The sequence below is a fragment of the Zalophus californianus genome, chromosome 9 (genome assembly GCF_009762305.2).
Source record: "Zalophus californianus isolate mZalCal1 chromosome 9, mZalCal1.pri.v2, whole genome shotgun sequence".
NCBI lineage: Eukaryota > Metazoa > Chordata > Mammalia > Carnivora > Otariidae > Zalophus > Zalophus californianus.
This window is the reverse complement of record NC_045603.1, coordinates 67,330,019-67,348,099: the sequence shown is the minus strand read 5'-3', so window position 1 is coordinate 67,348,099 and position 18,081 is coordinate 67,330,019. Positions and strand designations below refer to the sequence as shown.

Sequence of the window (18,081 nt, the reverse complement as noted above, 5' to 3'; positions counted from 1 at the left end):
TGGGATTAAGCCCCGAGTCAGGCTCCCTGCTCAGCGGGGAGTCGTCTTCTTCCTCTCCCTCCCCTCTGCTTGTGCTTTCTCTCAAATAAATAAATAAAATCTTAAAAAAAAGAAATAGTGTAATAAAATGTATACTATTTAGACAGTGGAATAATTGCTGTCAGTTAATTATAGATCGGAAAGGGGGAAAAGCATCTAAAGATTTACAGATTTTGTGAGAGTGTGTAGACCAAGAAAATGAAGTAAGCTTTCAAAAGTAAATGAAGTAAGCTTTTTCCTAGGAAGATTAATTTCTAGAGCTATTTGGCTGATCATATATCCTATGATTAATCTAGTGACTTACTTTGTCTCTCACAGACACACATACACACGCGCGCACACACACACACAAGGATACTTTTATGGGTCCACTAGTACTAGTATGCTTTTATTTTTGGGGTTATTAATTATTTTTAAAAAATTATTGGGAAATATGAAGAAAACATCTTACATAAATGACCTGGAATACAACTCTTTGCTCTATGTCTATGTTTTATGCATTTCCTAATAAAGTTTGGAATAATAGGCTTACAGAGGCACAGTTGAGTGTGTAAGTTGCTGAAATAAGACTAATGAGAATACAGATAGCTCAGCATACAAATAGTAAACTTGGATTCAGTGATTAAAAAACCTAGTTTTTAAGTCAAGTCTCAGATCGCCAGGACCAGCTGCAGCACCAGGGAGAGCTCCAGGTATGCTCTTTGTTCTGATGGTGCTATCCTAATGGTTGGGTACATTTTTCCTGTGTACCTTAATTGGTTAAACATGCAAGGTTCCCCTAAGGATAATAGATTTTTCTTTTTCATTTGGTCAGTTTTCACTGTCTTAGGTCAGTAAACAAAGTGCAGTTATTCAGTAATGAGATTAATTTAAATATTATATGGCAGAACTGATTCTGAAAATGAATTCCATAATACTCTGCCTACTTAGATAGTATTTTGGTCTTGAATAATTTAACATGATAATATTTACCACCTCTTCTCTTAGTTTCCAGGGGACTTTTCACCACAAGTCCCAATCTTTTTCCCATTTCAGTCTAAAACTTAGTTTCTTAGAATATTCTACTTCTATCCTTTTTTCCTGGGAATATTTATATTCTACTGGGTTTTAAAACCTGGAAGAGTTCTTAGATTATTTTAAGAACATAAGTAAATATTATCTTCTGTAATGATTTAGGAATAAGTCCAGATATTTATAAAGGTACATGTATTTTAGTTTAGGGATATATTACATCTTGTGCATCATTCATGTACCAGTATCAAAGTTCCATCTAGAACCTTATCCTGTAAAGGATAATTTCTACCCACTATATAGCTACCTCAAGTCTATTCTCAGGCAGTCACTGCTTTCTAGCTAACTACAACACTGCATTGCAGTCTCTAGATGACCCGTTTCTTTTGTAATAGATTCTCTGATATCCTCAACTTTTTCTTAGAGCACTCTGTTCTGCTTTCTTCTTCCTTGGTCTTCCTTTTCTTCCCTTCTACTCCTTTACCCCCCTCCCATCTTTCATGCTTCCTAAGTCATCTTCTCTCTTCTCTTCCCTTTTCCCTTCTCATCCATTTCCTCTTTGTTTTCCTCGACTTTTTTTCCCTTCTTCCATTCATATCCTTTCTGTTCCTCTTTCTGTCCAATCCACTTCCTGTCTCCCCAGATCTTCTTCCTTCCAGTTAAAACTAAAACCTCTCTTTCTCAGATAACACTGCTACTCCTTGGGTACCATCTAAAGAAATGGCCACATTCTCTTTTTCTAAAAAAGCTATTTTAGTAATTTATTACTTAGCTTAAATTCTGCAATTTGCACTGCTTCCTTCTATACTCTTTTTAGATATCCTTCTATATATTAAGAAAATGAAAACTGGCATGTATGATTTGTTTTAAACTACTTTTCCTGCCACTTCAAAATGATCTATATCTTGTTTTCTCCTCACTCTAGACCTGGAAGGGGAATAGCTTCTATACCTGTACTCTCTTTTTTCCATCATAAAATAAAAGCAAAACATACTTTAGATAATTTAGTAAGTATAAATAAATCACAGTTTTTAAATAAAAATTTTTACTTCTAACACTAATTACTCTCAACATTTTGTATATGCTTTAAGACTTTTCTTTGTGTATATTTATGAACTGTATATTTTAAATAAATAAAATTGTCCACTGCATTTTCTAATTTTTTATTAGAGCATCTCAAATAGTCTTATGTTAACTATTCTTTTGCAACACAATTTTTATGGAGTGTTTGGAATTCTCATGCCTAAAACTTAGCGTGCCAGTGCCCAATTGGACAGATTGTCTTTCATCCTTATAAATGGTGATGGACAGCTTTGAATATATCTTTGAATACATTTTTGAATAATATGTTTAGTTAAGGTAATTTGCTAGAGGAAAGATTTCTGAGATAAATGGTACTCATATGTTTAATGCTTTTAATGAATATTGCTGAATTCCCCTCCAGAAAGTACCAGTGTGTATTTCTACTGTGTGTATGAGTTTTTGCTTACCCAAAACTTTGCCAAAATTAGGTGTTATAATTTTTAAACTTTTATATTTCAATTTGCATTTCTCATGTCAAATATTTCTTTTTTAAAAAATCGTTTGCTCATTTTTAAAAATTATAATATTGGTACTATTCATAATGACTTGAAATATTTTAAGATCTAAACCTGCGTGTGTGTATGTACATATATGCATGTGTGAGGAATATTTTTCCAGATTATTGTCTGTCATTTATCATTGTGTTACTTTTTGCCTTATTAGAAGTTTTCAAATTTTCATGAGATAAACATTACTCTTAATTTGTGGGTGCTTCCTCTCATGCTGGGCAGTGCCTTCCCCACTCTAATATTACAAATATATTAACTTATGTTTTCTTTTGTGTTTTCTTTAATTTTTAAATTTACATTTAAATCTCTAACTCCTCTGGAAATTAATTTGGTCTGTGTAATATGAGGCAAAATTTTTAATTGTTTTCCAATAATGAATTGGTTGTCTCAGAATTAATTATTGAATATGCTATATGTTTCCCACAGTTATTTGAAATGCTACCTCTTTATATCGGACAATGCTTATCTCCTATTACATTAATTTATCTCTTCATCCCATTTTTAATATTATACCTTTTAATAGATTTGTTATTTGTAATTGGCCTTTTCACTGAAGAAGTAATCAAGAGCACTGTTTTAAAAAAAGAAAATTCAAATCACATAAAGGGTTAGAAAGTTTCTACTATGAAGGTAACCACTATTATAGTCCTTTTATTTTATTTCAGAATACTTCGTTCATATGCAAGTATATAGCTGATATCCTTTTTATTACATAGTGTATAACTTATTTTCACAACTACATAGTAGCCCATTTTAAGAATTTAAAACAATAGTTTCCTGTTGTTTCAAAATGTAGGTTCTTTTCCAGTCTTTTGTTGTCACAAACTGTAGTAGTAGTGTACATCCTTATTCTGTTCTCTGCCAGCATGCAATTTCTAGAATCTAGAGTAGGATAAATTTCTAGAATTGGAATTACTGGGTTGTAAACTGTAATTACTTGCAAACAATATAAATTAGCCCTGCCTAATTTCTGAAGAAAAGGAATTTGTAGGAAGTCAGGAAGAGCAAATCTCTCAACTCCTACTGCTACTACTTTAAATAACCCATTTTTTGTTATCCCCTAAAAATTCAGAGTTGAATTTGGACAAAACTGATTTGTATGTCCATGTTGTAGGTGACACAAAGTAGAGAGAAACCTTTTTTTCACCTTTTTAGCAAGTTCAGTGAGGTCATATTCTGCTTATCACTTTGGGGAGTTCCCCGTTAGTAGGGTTCTTAAATGCTGGGTATCAGCAAGCAAACATTTCCTGTAGTCCTCATTTTTGTCTGCCTAATATCTAAATATAGTCTCTTTTCTCACACATACAATTGATTCAAACAATAAAAACCTAATAAATTGGAATGATTTCTCTTGTGTCTGTAAATGTATTTATTATCCACTCTCCAAGGAGAGACAACCCAATGTTTCATAAGTTATTCCTTCTAGCCGTAAGCTCAGGATCTCTTGGTGATGTTCTGTAGACATCTGTTCTTCAGACTATGATTATATTCCTAAAAATGATAAGTTGGGGGCATACTGCCCAATATATAACCTAAGTATAGTTAGAAATACTCAAAAAGTAAATTTTTAATATGATAATAGTGAAAAAATATTTTTAATTTTTATTTATTAACATATAAAAAGCTTTGGTGTTTTAAAAGCATATTTATTAATTTTATTGTTTATTTGTCTCCCCCCATGAGAATGTTAGTCTCATTTGGATGAGGACATTTGTTTGCTTTGTTTACTTAGTATATTCCAAGCATCTGGAGCAGTGCCTAGCATGTAGTAAATGCTTAATAAATATTTGCTTAATGAATGACTGAATAGTATTTTAATGAGAGCAGTAAACCCCAATTTTTTTTAATGTCAGTTTAATAGTTTGTCATATATTGATTCAAAAGTCTGTTTCTATATTCAGTTTATTTTGATACTTTTCCATAGTGGAAGAAGTATACATGGATGAAAATAGAACAGATGCATCATTGTGTACATTTAATAAAGCAATAAATTATGATTCTCCTTTTTAAAAAATTCCATCTGTCAGTTATGCATTATTTTTCTGTTGAAACTTATTTAACATTTTTCCATCTTGCCTGAAATCAGCTTTTCTTCAAATTCTGGGACACTGTCACAGTTTTACACATTTTATATAAGGATTCAAATCAATTTCTGGGCAAGTAAGGATAATGATACATAAGGATATATCCAACTCTGTCCATAAATCTTCCAAAATCAGTAAAGATCAAGAAGAACACCTAAAACTGTACAAAATCCATACCCTCAACAAAGCTAGAAGACTGAATGCTACAAACTTCAAGTTTCCTGTAAGTGGAAAAATAAATACCAGATCTCAGCAGAGATATTTTTCTCCCCTGACACAAGCATTTGTGGAGAAAAAAGGCAGTTCTGAAAAACTGTGGAGGGAACTAGTATTGCTCTAAAATCACCCTCAGAAAGAGAAACCACACCTTAAGTAATAGAGTCCTAGTAGATCAGAGCACTGACTATAGGTCTTTGGGCTTAAATAATGTACATGATTTGAGGTGACAGTCTTTGAAAAGTATTTTTTCTGGGGGAAGAGAAAGTTAAAGAAAGAGGAAAGCACCCTTTGGATATTGGATAGTGAAGGAAAAAAGAAGCAAAAAGGAGGAATATAAGGTCCTGCAAGATAAAATAGAAACCCCTTTCTCCAAAATGGAGGATGCACAAATACCTTCCTTTCAACATCACCACTAGGAAAAAAAATCATCCATTAAAGAAACCATACTTTCGTATACTAACAAAAGAGAGGTTCTTGAAATAGGAATCTTGTGAACCACTTCAAAGTCATAATAGGTGAAAGTCTCATAAATCTATGGAAAGCCACCACTGTAAGAAAACCTAAGAATCGAAATATCTCCGTAGATGAACACCCTTGTGTCCAAGAAAGAAAACAACCACACAGTGGAAGAAAACTGTAACACAGCTCTCCAGACTGGCTGAAATACCCTTGAACAAACATTTACAGATATGAAAAACCAACTAGAACCATAAATTTAAAAACAACGGGACAGAAAAGAAATTATCCCCTGCCCCAAATCCGTAATATCACAAAGAAACCTAGGAAGAAATGGGAGGATTGTTGGTTGAACCCAAGAAAGATATGGAAGAAAAAAAAAATCATCTTAGAAATGAATTCTAAATTCCAAGATGCCCAAAAAAGAATGAACTCAACTGGGAATTTAATAAAGGGTATCGAAAGTGAGAAACATAATCATGAAAAGGAAAATGAATTAAAGAAGTAAAACAGGTAAAAAAGAAAGCGGTTGTAATGGAAATGAGACAAAAAGAGATTCAACACATATGTATAATTGAATTAGAAAAACTAAACAGTGGGAACAAATAATATTTAAAACTGTAATGTAAAAAAAAAAATTTCCAGAAATAGAAGACTCTATGGTCCTTTCAATGTTGAAAGGACCATAGAGTACCTGGGAAACTTGATAGTACATAGTCAGTTTTGAGTCATATTTTGTAAAAGTGTTAGACTTGAAAGATAAACAAACTTTGAGAACCTCCAGGTAAACAAACAAAACAACCAATAGGGCAAGAGAATTAAACTGGCATGCACTTCTTAATAGAAACATACAAAGCAGAGTAGCAACGGGGCAGTGTTTTCAAGAAACTACAGGGAAACAGGTGAACCAAAAATTTTACGTGAAGCCAAGTTGCTCTTACATGGGAAAGGTGTGTACAGCACTCAGGGTTGTTATCATTTCCTTATTTTTGACTGGGGCTCTTAGAGCATTTAATAGCATGGCTTTGATGAAACAGTGGAGGGCTCCCAATAGCATGTAGCACACTGCCATCCCAACAGACTGGGTTGAGCTGCTAAAAATGACAGTCAGGGCTTCATTAAGAAATCTTAATGAAAAAAAAATAGAAGGAACGAAGAAAAAAATAAATAAATCTTGGTCATTAAATTGATTTTACATATTTTTTATCTTCTAGGAGTTTGTCGCAGAACTTTAAAACCAACCATTTCCTTCCAAATATGTTTTCTTTTTAATAGTTATTAAGACATTCATAATTAGCACAGTACATTTGATTGCAGACAAATTTATGGGAATTTTAGCCTATAAATCTCTAGAATTCTGTAAAATTTAACATTAGTTGAGGTAGCTCTTCAATTATATTTAGAAGTGTTGTGAATATGTAATGTATTTTTAGTTTAGGTAATCTCCCAAAATATAAGAAGTCCTAGTTACTTATCAGTGAGTTTGAATTGATAAAATGTTGAAAATGTTAAATGTTTGATTTTATATGACAAGTTTATTAAATGTATTTTTGTGGAAACAACAACAAAAAAAGCCAAGCTGTTTTTTAAACATCAAGAATAGAAAAATATTTTAAACATGTATGACTCAACAGGATACTACACACATGAATCTTTCTTGAGGAATCCACTAGAGGATGGGCTTTATCCAACTAAGAGTTGAGTAGGAAAACATTTGCAGAAGAATCCATGGTTATTATTAAGTATATTATAATTATAGATCTAAGACTGAAACATAGGTGACAACAAAGGTGAAAGAATAATATGTAAATCCTATGTATTCTTACAAAGGAGAAATAATGCAACTCTAAAGGAGGAGGTAAGGAGGAAAGTAGGAAAAGCTTATTGATTGTTGTAAAAGCAATAGTTGGGAATGAGAAGATACCATTGAAAGTTGATATATTGGTGATAATAAGAAAATGACATTAAAGCATGTAAATATGTAAGTACAAAGGTAACCAATGGAACAAAAACAAAGACCTTCCTAAATGCCAACAGCAGTTTAAAAACAAAAGAACAAAGAAAACACATACATAAATTACCTTTATTCACGGCTTCAGCTATAACCCACAAATTTAGTTTTCTTTTTTTTATAAATTTAGTTTTCATACTGAAAATACATTCATAGATAGTTAATAAAAATGGGTAAATAATAAATGTTTAAAATTAATAAAATCAAGAATGCGGAAGAATAAACCTAAAATGGAATACAAACAGAAGCAAATGAACCTGTGTTTCAAATGATACTGATCTAAGGTCAAAAGGAACTGTAAAAATTATTTTGAATTCTAGGTTTGTTCGCTATAGGATTGAGGAAATGTGCAATTTTATTGGGAAAAACATTAGATTTCTCACTATCAGAGAAGAAAGTTAAAAATATGAAAGGGGAGAACTCTTGTGTTGAATTGGCAGTAGAGGTATAAGTATGATCTCATCCTTTTATAGAGATACAAAAATGGATTTATATACATACTAATAAATACACTGAAAGGGCCTGGAAGAAAGATACCTCTGTAAGCAGTGAGCATACCTAGTGTCCAGATACTGGTTTCTAAATACCATTCCCCATTAAAAAGAAGCAGTGTTCTTTGGAGAAAAGGGTGATGCTAGTATAGAAGCAGGGAAAATACAAAAGAAGCCTGTTATGTTTTATGCTATAAAGCAAGAAATTGCTCAAAAAATGATAGGGACACATCAAAAGATAGAGGAGCTGACTTGAAAGGGCTCCCACTGGCCAAAGCTGGGATACTTTGAGCATTAGAATAAATAATGATAGGAATATAATGTTTATGAAATAATCCATGATGTTATAAATAAATGAATAAATGAGAGGATGGAAAGAGTTCACTTATAGTAGAATGAATGCCACCTAATAAATGTGGAAGGCATAATGGAGTTAAAAATCACCATTACAGTAATAATCTGATTCAGGCAAGACTCCTCAATGGATGCCAGAACTAGTGGGTGAAAGTTTGATAAGGAACAGATTATTTACATAGCTTCAGAGTGTTCTCCCTTAAGTTACTTATTAATTTCCGAAAGGAAAAGACTAACTGCCTAGTGATTTAACCTAGTAATTCCAAGTTTACAAAGTAATTGAAGTTAACAACACCATCAATGGGACATGATATACCTCCTTATAATATGCACTAGGATACATATTTATTTCTGTGGTATTCCTGCCAAAGATGCATTCTCTGTATCTAATTTAATTATAAAGAAACCTCAAACAAACCTAAATTGATGGACTTTCTACAAAGTAACTGCCCTGTACTCTTGAAAAAAGTCAAGCTTGTTAAAAATAAGGAGCAATAACTTAATTTTAAATGGTTCAGGAAAAACTCTTGGGGGGAGGGTTGCAGTGCTGTGGGTGTGTGCATGTGTGGACAGAGGGAGGAAGAGAGATTGGGAAATGCTAATATGATAAAGCAAATAAACAGCATATAAACAATTGCTATATCTGGATTGAGGACATAAGAGTTCTGTAGTATTTTTATGACTGTCAAGTATGGAATTATATCAATATAAAAGTTGTCTTGAAGGGTTCAAAGCCCACAGAGTTTGGTGGAGGTTTTTTTAATAGTTTTGGAAAATTCTTTTTCCTACTGCAGTGTAGATACAGAAGTTTTAATGTATGACACATGCACAATATTTTCAACAAGATCATATCATGGAAGGAAAATAGTTTTTAAAAACATCCTTTTGGAGCACCTGGGTGGCTCAGTCGGTTAAGCATCCAACTCTTGGTGTCGGCTCAGGTCATGATCTGGAGGTTGTGGGATCAAGCCCTGCGGCAGGCTCTCTGCTCAGCCAGGCGTCTGCTTGAGATTCTCCACCTCTGCCTTTCTCCCCACATGTGAGCACATGCTCTCTCTCTCTCCCTCTCAAATAAGTAAAATCTTTTAAAAAAAAAAAATAAAAAATAAAAAGCATCCTTTTTAAGAAAATGCTCTCCATAGCATGAGTTTCTTTTTTAAAGTAATTACTCTCTATTCATTGTTAAAATTTTTCTTTTACTTTAAAGGGTTGATTAGGTGTCTTTGTTTTGTTTTGTTTCTAAATTATCTGTTAGGTAAGATAACTGCTCATCACCTAATGCTATCATGAGAAAAGTCAGCAAATTTGGGACTTTTTAAAAAGTGAAGTGTATAACTCTCAAAATTGGCAGCACTTTTAAGTACTCTTCACTAAGATATCCGTTTAACCTCTCTGGTACAAAATATTTTTCCTAATCATATCTCATGAAATATGTTTGAAGACTTTTCTGTATTTCAAAGACCTTGTTTTTATATAATTGACCCCATTGAAATCATCCTGAAGCATATTTGGCACTTCTGACTTCAGCTTCTTTGCTGCATTATCCTGCCTATAAATGATGCAATAAATGCTTTTTACAGGTCTTATAATCTTCCCTTTTTCCCTTCCCTTTGCCTGCTTTCTCTTTCATCTTCCTCAGTCCCCCCCCCCCCCCCACCTACTTCTACTTCCCCTTCCCAGTTAAAGCAGCTGCTTCTTCATTTTGGCTTTAAGTAGAATTAACATGTTTTCCTGAAATTCTTTTTTTTCTAAAATCATTTGCTTTTGAGAATATATCCTCTCTGGTACAGTTTTCCTTTAATGACTCACCAAAAAGTAGTTCTTTGTGAATTTCATTTTTGAAAGAGAATCTAGGAAATACTTATAAGCTCAGATATGTTAGAAACATCTGTACTTGAATTCAGCTATATAGAAAACCTCCCACGCAATATAATTTGCTCTAATCCTTGTTTTTTCAACTCCTCAGTAGTGTTTTCTTACCATGTCCCAACAGTATTTCTTTTGTTGACATATTTTCCATGTATTAATTTAGCCATTTTTATCATGAGAAAATGAAGATATGTTTCCCCAGTGATAGGGATTTTGGCCATTGAAAGGCACTTGTAAATATTTATCAGTACACTTGCTTGAAATAATATTTATTTTTAAATTTTAAAAAGTTTTAAGTTTCAATGACTTGAAAAATATTACTGAGAACAATGTAGAGGCTTGTCTTCAAATTCTGGAGTTTTAAACATCTTGGAAATCGTCAGTAACATAAAAAGTGTAACATTAACCTAGGACAAGGTTCATCATCAGTGTTAATCCACATTAAGGTAATGTTTTGATAATTTAGAAATTTTTTGGCCTACTTTTATATCTGATCAAATTGCCATTGTTTTTACTTGATAGTATTGTTGACAATACAGTGAGCTCGTATTGGAAGTATCAGCTTTGCTTTTTTCTTGTTTTATTTTGCTGCATTATTCAAACTGTGGCTTCTTTGAAGAAATCTATTTAATCTTATCTTTTTTGTGAGAGATAGTTTAATTAAAATTAGATAATACTATCTTTAAATCCCCTAAACCTGGATATACATAAACATTATTAGCACCTAATGATTAAGGTTCCACTGGTCAAAGACTAATGAATGAATGAGGATTCCACTCTTAGCTCCTCCACATTGGCTAACATCAGATGAGTAACATAAGGGCTGTTAATGGAGCGAGGGAGGGAGGAGGTAGTGTGGATCCATAAATTAAATAAATATCTTTCCCTATTGGAAAATTTTGTTTATGTGCCCCATTCTGAAGGGTACTCTTCTACAGAAGCAGGTACCCTAGGTCAAGATGAGGTATAATATTCTGAGAAAGCCTGTATTGATAAAGGAGGTAGATTGGAAATTCTTTGTTGTGTATGGTATAACCAAAGGGGCCATATGAGAATCCAAAAGCAGCAGTATTCTAGAATTCATTAATTAATTTTTTTTCAATGAAGCATGGATGCTTCATTTTATTAAATAACCTTTGGCATCCTTTGTTTAGATACCATTTTTTCTTGATCTGTGAGTTTAGTGTTATAAAATTTTTATTACTGGATTTCTGTAACAAAATCTTATTTTGAGTGTGTGTTTAATGTATATTAATAGATGGCTTTTTCCACTATTTATATATGTAGTCTTTTTTTACCTGTAGTTTTTATAAAGTTTGTCAGATTTTGCTAGATTACAGTTTTCAGGGAGCTTCTAATCTTTTTCTATAATTGGAAACACTTTATATAGCAATGGAAATACTTGTTTTATTTGAAAGTTTGAAATAACACTTTTTTTCCTGATGTTTAAAAATTTTTTTAAATTGTGAAATACACAAAAAAGCTTAATATATGCAGGTTTATCTACACCAAAACAACAACAACAACAACAAAACTACTAATAACTTTGAAGCTGCTTGTGTTTCTTTCTTAATTGCATTTCTCTTTTGAAGGATAAACCCTAACTTATTTTCTAAGTGATAATTGTTATATGGCTTTTCTTTGTGGTTTTAGCACTCGTCTATTGCTAAATAATATACTTGAAGTTTTTTCCTTGTTTATGACTTTTATATAAGTGGAATCATAATGTAACCTTTGGAAATGATTTTTTTTTAACAATTGGTTATTGATGGCCATTTGAATCAATCCATGTTGGTTTACTAATTTTCACTGCTTTATAATATTTCATTGCATGAATGTGCCACAGTGTTTTTATTTATACTGTCATTAATGAATATTTGGATTGTTTCCAGTTTTTATTGGGCTATATGCCTAAGAATGTAATTGGCTGCATTACAGGGTGATCTTTCTTTTCTCCTTTTCTCTGCATATTATATACATTAAAACTTTTATTTCCCTATAGTGGTTTGGAAAGTAATTAGTCTGATTTTAATTATGCTGTTAAACACTTGGAAAAAATTAGAAACACAACTAATAACATATTTTCCTTAATTTTAACAGTGAAAATTAACCCATTTTGTTCAGTCTTTCAGTATAAGCAACGTTTTAATTCTTCCTACCTTCTACTTCTTTCTCAAAGTTCTTTCTCTTCTTTCTTTCTTTCTTTCTTTCTACTTTTTTAAATTTCTTGAACTTCATATCAGGAGTACTGTTTTTCAAATTATTTTAATAGTTTTACATTTTTTATGTTCTCCTTTTGTAACCAATGGCATTTGTATTCTCTTTGGTAATATAATAGTTATGATTGAGACTAATGTTTTAAATATTTTCTGTATATGTTATCAGTCAGCTGTATTGCTATTTAACCATTTCTTAATTTTGATTCATCTATCCATTAGAGTATAGTTGACCCTTGGACAACATGATTTGAGCTGCACAGGTCCACTTTTATGTGTATCTTTTGTATAGTACACTATTATAAATGTGTTTTCTCTTATGATTTTCATAATAGTATTTTCTTTTCTCTAGCTTATGTTATTGTGAGAATATAGTATATAACATATATACAAAATGTGTCAATCTACTGTTATTGGTGAGGCTTCTGGTCAACAGGCCATTAGTAATTAAGTTTTTGGGAATTCAGAAGTTATATGCAGATTTTTGACTGTGTGGAAATCAGTGCCCCTAACCCCTGTGTTTGTTGTTCACAGGTCAGTTGTACTTACTTGAGTGGTATTTTTTTCCCAGAGGGCTATATTGCTTTATTCTGAGTCTTTACATATCTGAAAATGAATTTCTGTTGTCTTAGTTGAGCAACATGATTAGGTAGGGATTTCTTGTGAAATAACTTTCCTCCTCAAAATTCTAATATTTGCTCATTATCTTCTAGCTATTAATTTTGAAGAGAAGTCAAAGTCTAGTCCAACTGTTCTATGTAACTTTTGGGGAGTTGCAGTGGTTCTGAAAACTTTTAGGAATCTTTATCTTTGAAGCTTAAATCTTTTGTCAGGATATATCTGACTGTTTTTCCCTTTTCATTAATTTTTGCCTGGTGACCCATGTACCCTGACACCCCAGCTCCAGAGAGCTCTTTGATGTAAACATTACACATTCTAGCCAAAGTAATTCTTTTATTATGTCAATGATTATCACTTCCATTTTTTCTGTTCTTTCCTTCAGGACCATCAGGTGTGGGGTTTTTTTTTTTTTGTTTTTTGATTTATGTTTGATCTCCTGTTTATCATATATATCTCATTTTTATCTATCAGTTTCATTAGTTCTTTTCTTTTTCCACGTGGAACAGTTTCTCAAGCTTGCCTTCTTCATTACCCAGTTTATTTTCTACATTGTCATATCTATTTTTTCATGTCCTCCTTTTGGGAGCATAATCCTGGGCAAAAAAACTTCATTACCTTTATAGTTTCCAAGCCACCACATTTGATTTTGTACCTGCTGTGTTCATAGAGCACATCAATAGAGATCCAGTTACCTGATAACACTTGATGACAGTCTTTTCATGCTGGTGCTTTTCATAGGTACCCCACACCCCTGGTGTCTTTGAGTTCATTTTGACAAAGAAGCTGTAAGGTGAAATTTATTTTTTTAAATTTTTTATTTAAATTCAATTTAATTAACATATAGTGTATTATTAGTTTCGGAGATAGAATTTGGTGATTTATCAGTTGCATATAACACCCAGAGCTCATTATATCAAGTGCCCTCCTTAATGCCCGTCATCCAGCTACCCCATCCCTCCACCCACCTCCGCTCCAGCAACCCTCAGTTTGTTTCCTATGATTAAGAGTCTCTTATGGTTTGTCCCCCCTCTCAGATTTAATCTTATTTTTCCCTCCCTTCCCCTATGGTCCTCTGTTGTGTTTCTTAAATTCCACATATGAGTGAAATCATATGGTATTTGTCTTTCTCTGACTGACTTATGTCGCTTAGCATAATACCCTCTAGTTTTCACGCCATCGCAAATGGCATGAGTTCATTCTTTTTGATGGCTGAGTAATATTCCATTGCATATATATACACCACATCTTCTTTATCCATTCATCTGTCAATGGACATCTGGGCTCTTTCCATATTTTGGCTATTGTGGACATTGCTGCTCTAAATATTGGGGTGCATGTGCCCTATAAGGTGAAATTTATAAAGAACTTTATCTCCCTGCATAATCACTGAGCTCAACTCAACTTTCTGTAAGTTCTTTTTTCAAATAATTGACACTCTCTGGATCCCATTATCAGACATGCCCTCACTTTCTATTCATCCCTTAGTGGCTGAAGGAAATCCAAATTGAACTTTCCTATATATGTTTTCGGGCCTAGGATCTCCTCCACTTTTCACTAGATCACATTACTCTCTCAAGAAGTGTTTTGCAATTTAGTCTTGTGGATCCTTGAAGTTTCTTTTAATGGACGAGAAATTCTAAAAGTTTTTAACTTAGAAATAATGCTCTATTCCTCTATTTTTATTCTTCAAATGTCACTGCAATTAGATTTAAGGGAAGAGATGAATATGGGTCCTTGAACTATCATCTTTAACTAAAAACATTTCAAAAAGTTGTTATATAGAAGTGTTCCAATCATATACATTTGATTTTTCCCTTGATCCAAGAATAATCAAGAGTTTTCTTAAATGTTGTTGTTAATGTCGTTTTTAATTTCCAAGAATTCTACCAGAATATTTACAGTTGAAATTATATGATATCTGGGAATTACTTTAAAATAATCTGAGAGGATTGTGAAGATAATTGTATATGGGTTTGGAATTTTACATCATGAAAGTTATTTTTAATTTTCCAAGAGTTTAATTTCTTTCTTAGAAAAAAACTTTCTTTGAATTGCATTGTGGTTAGAGAATGTGCCCTATATAATATTTAATCTTAAATTTATTATGGTGTTCTGTGTGAATTGATATATGATCAGTTTTATAATTTCCATGGAGTTTTGAAAAGAAAATCATTGTATGTCTAATAAATCAATCTTATTGGTGATTATACTCAAATTTTCTACAACCTAATTTTTTTGTGTACTTAATCTGCCAGATATTGTAAGAGGTTAAATTTTCCCATATTCATAATAATACTACGCATATTACTTGATGCTATTTTAAATGGACTCAACCATTTCTGCATTATATTTGTATCGGTCACATTTATTAAGATTTTTAATTAAACTGTACCATTTAAAATAATTTCTATATTATATGCCAACTTTTCATATTTGCCTTCCTCTAAGTCTGTAACCTGTGACATAGAATCTACCATAAAGTAAGTTAAGGCCAAGTTGAAGAAAAGGAAGATAAAATTCATCCCACTTGAATCTGTTCCTATCTGGATTCCAGTATTTTGCCAGTCTGGAGTTAAATATGTAATGTACTAGGCAGAGCTCAGTAAATACTTGCTTGATTAATACATTAACTATTCAAAGTGATGTCATTGACTTTGACAAGAGAGTGAAATGTACAGTCTAGCATTTATAATTTAATGAGTGAACACAGAATATCTCTCACTGTATAAGCTGAAGGTCATGATAGAGAATTATATCAGAAAACTTAGACTCTGAAATGTAACTCTGTATTTTAGCTGCTTTCTCTTATCTATTATTACTTTTTAGTTTTTAGAAGTATATAACTCCTTGAAAAGCCAAATACTTTGTGCTTGTTTATTGAGAGAGATGCGAGATCAAAACCTTAGCTGAACTAAGGAATTTTGAGTCTTGGTTAGAAATATTTAATCATGACAGAACAAGTACTGGTCCTCAAACCAGGAACATAAAAATTTCAAGAATCATAACAATTTGCCTAAACCACAGATTTTGGAGGAGTGAAAATTAAGTAAAGAATCTGTTTAGAGGAATAAGGGTAGAATGTGCCAAGGAACCAGAGGTCATTTTTAATATTTTAAGAAAATTTGAATTATAAAGGGTTTCATGTATATAATACACTGTTTATTAGGACTATATAGTGCTTGTGTTGTTGTCAAGCACTCTATATTGCTTGCACTCCATTTTGGGTATTTGGGAGGGAAAAATCATATTTATGGTCCTTCACTAGTAATATTGTTTTCTGTCCCAGCTGTAATAAAAAACAAATTTCAAATCTGCTGTGCTTAATTATGACTAACAAATTTATAGAAAGTATCTTAAACATATTACTAATTGAAGATTTTTATTATAAAATTCTGTATCTTCATTGTTTTGACTATATTTTGATAAAAATTATTTAATAAAGAGATTATTTATCTTTAGTTTTTTTTTAACCATTCCACAATGAGTTCAGTCAATTCCAAAAGACTACTCTCTAAATACCTCTGTCAATACTATTGCCTGAGTGATGTAGATAATCCCTCATTTGCAGAAAATACGTCATGTAATTTTTGAGCAGCTGTTTGTGTCTAAAGTTATATATGCTCTTCTTTTAATGATATCTGCATTAGAAATCCAAAAAGAACTTGATTTCTTTACCTATTTAAGTCCATTGTCGGTCTGTCCTGGAGAAAGATGGCTTTTTTTAAATCATCCTTTTGTTGTTTTATGTTTTCAGACTATAAATCTTTCTGCTGGGGAGCATCCCCAGGATCAGGGTGAAATGTGTGCAGCTGTGTACTCTCCTCAATGCTCAAGGGTTATATCTGCACATGTGTGTCTGCTGTAGTATGCTGTATCTCCAACAGTAAAGATAAGTGTTGGATTCATTAGCTATCAAACTGCCAGCTAGGAAAGAGTTCCTTGCTCAAATTGAGTTTATATGGAGAACTTAGAAGGAATGGAAAGGGACAGTTCAGTTCCTTTCCAGTCTCAAAGATGTGAATTACTGTGCCTTGTAAAACTGAAAGGGGAAAATAAGGAATGGTAACAATTTTCCATGTCATTAGTTTTTTATTTGTAAAATTAGTTTCCACTTATCCCGCCTTGAAAGTTAAAGTTTGGTACTCAAAATAATACTTCAGTAATCATCATAATTCTTCATTGATAATCCCCCTTTCTCATCTCAGCTGTCTGTAACTAAAAAGCAAAGGGGTGGGTAGCTGTAGGACTTTGGAAATAGCTACTAATGGACTTAGTTCCTGCTTGGATCAGGAATGGTAAAAGGGGTGATCTGTAAAATAATCACATCTAGAACTTTTCTATGGTAAATATAAGTCATTGTATTAATCAGCTCAACTTCTGATTTGTGAAGTACAGTAACAAGTTTGTCAGCTGCCGTGTTGTATTTGACAGGGGTCTGACCCGTTGTTTCACTATTTTAAAAGTTTACCTGGGAATCTTGTTATAAACTGGTAGGTGATGATAGATTGAGAATTTGGAAATTTAATTGTAATTGATGTCAAGAGGATTAATCAGGGACATCTGGGTGACTCAGTCATTTTGAGCGTAGAACTCTTGGTTTTGGCTCAGGTCATGTCCTCATGGGTGGTGGGGATCCAGCCAGCCAGGGGCTCTGCGCTCAGCGCTCAACGAGGAGTCCGCTTGTAGATTCTGTCCCTCCCTCTGTCCCTCCCTGTACTCTGCTTGCGCACTCTCTCTGTCTCTCTCTCTCTCTCTCTCTCTCTCAAATAAATAAATAAATAAATCTTAAAAAAAAAAAGAAGAAGAAGATGATGATTAGGGGTGCCTGGGTGGCTCAGTCAGTTAAACTTCTGCCTTCTGCTCGGGTCATGGGGTCAAACCCACCTCAGACTTCCTGCTCAGCATGGAGTCTGCTTCTCCCTCTCCCCATTCATGTGCGCACTCTCTCGCCATCTCTCTCTTTCTCTCTCTGAAATAAATAAAATTTTTTAAAAAATAATAAAAAAAAAGGAGGACGAATCATATCCAGTAATGCTAATACAATAGGGGAAACAGGAACTATCTTATAAATTAGTTAAAATGTATTAGGCCGTCACTTTTGGATGGGAATTTATTTAG

At 32.7% G+C, this 18,081-nt stretch overlaps 1 protein-coding gene across 12 annotated transcripts in view; it reads left to right on the top strand.

Moving 5' to 3' along the window:
* The window catches only part of ARID2 (AT-rich interaction domain 2), a 215,691-nt gene that overhangs the window by 65,057 nt on the left and 132,553 nt on the right, over nucleotides 1-18,081 (top strand). The gene's annotated exons all lie outside the window — the stretch shown is intronic.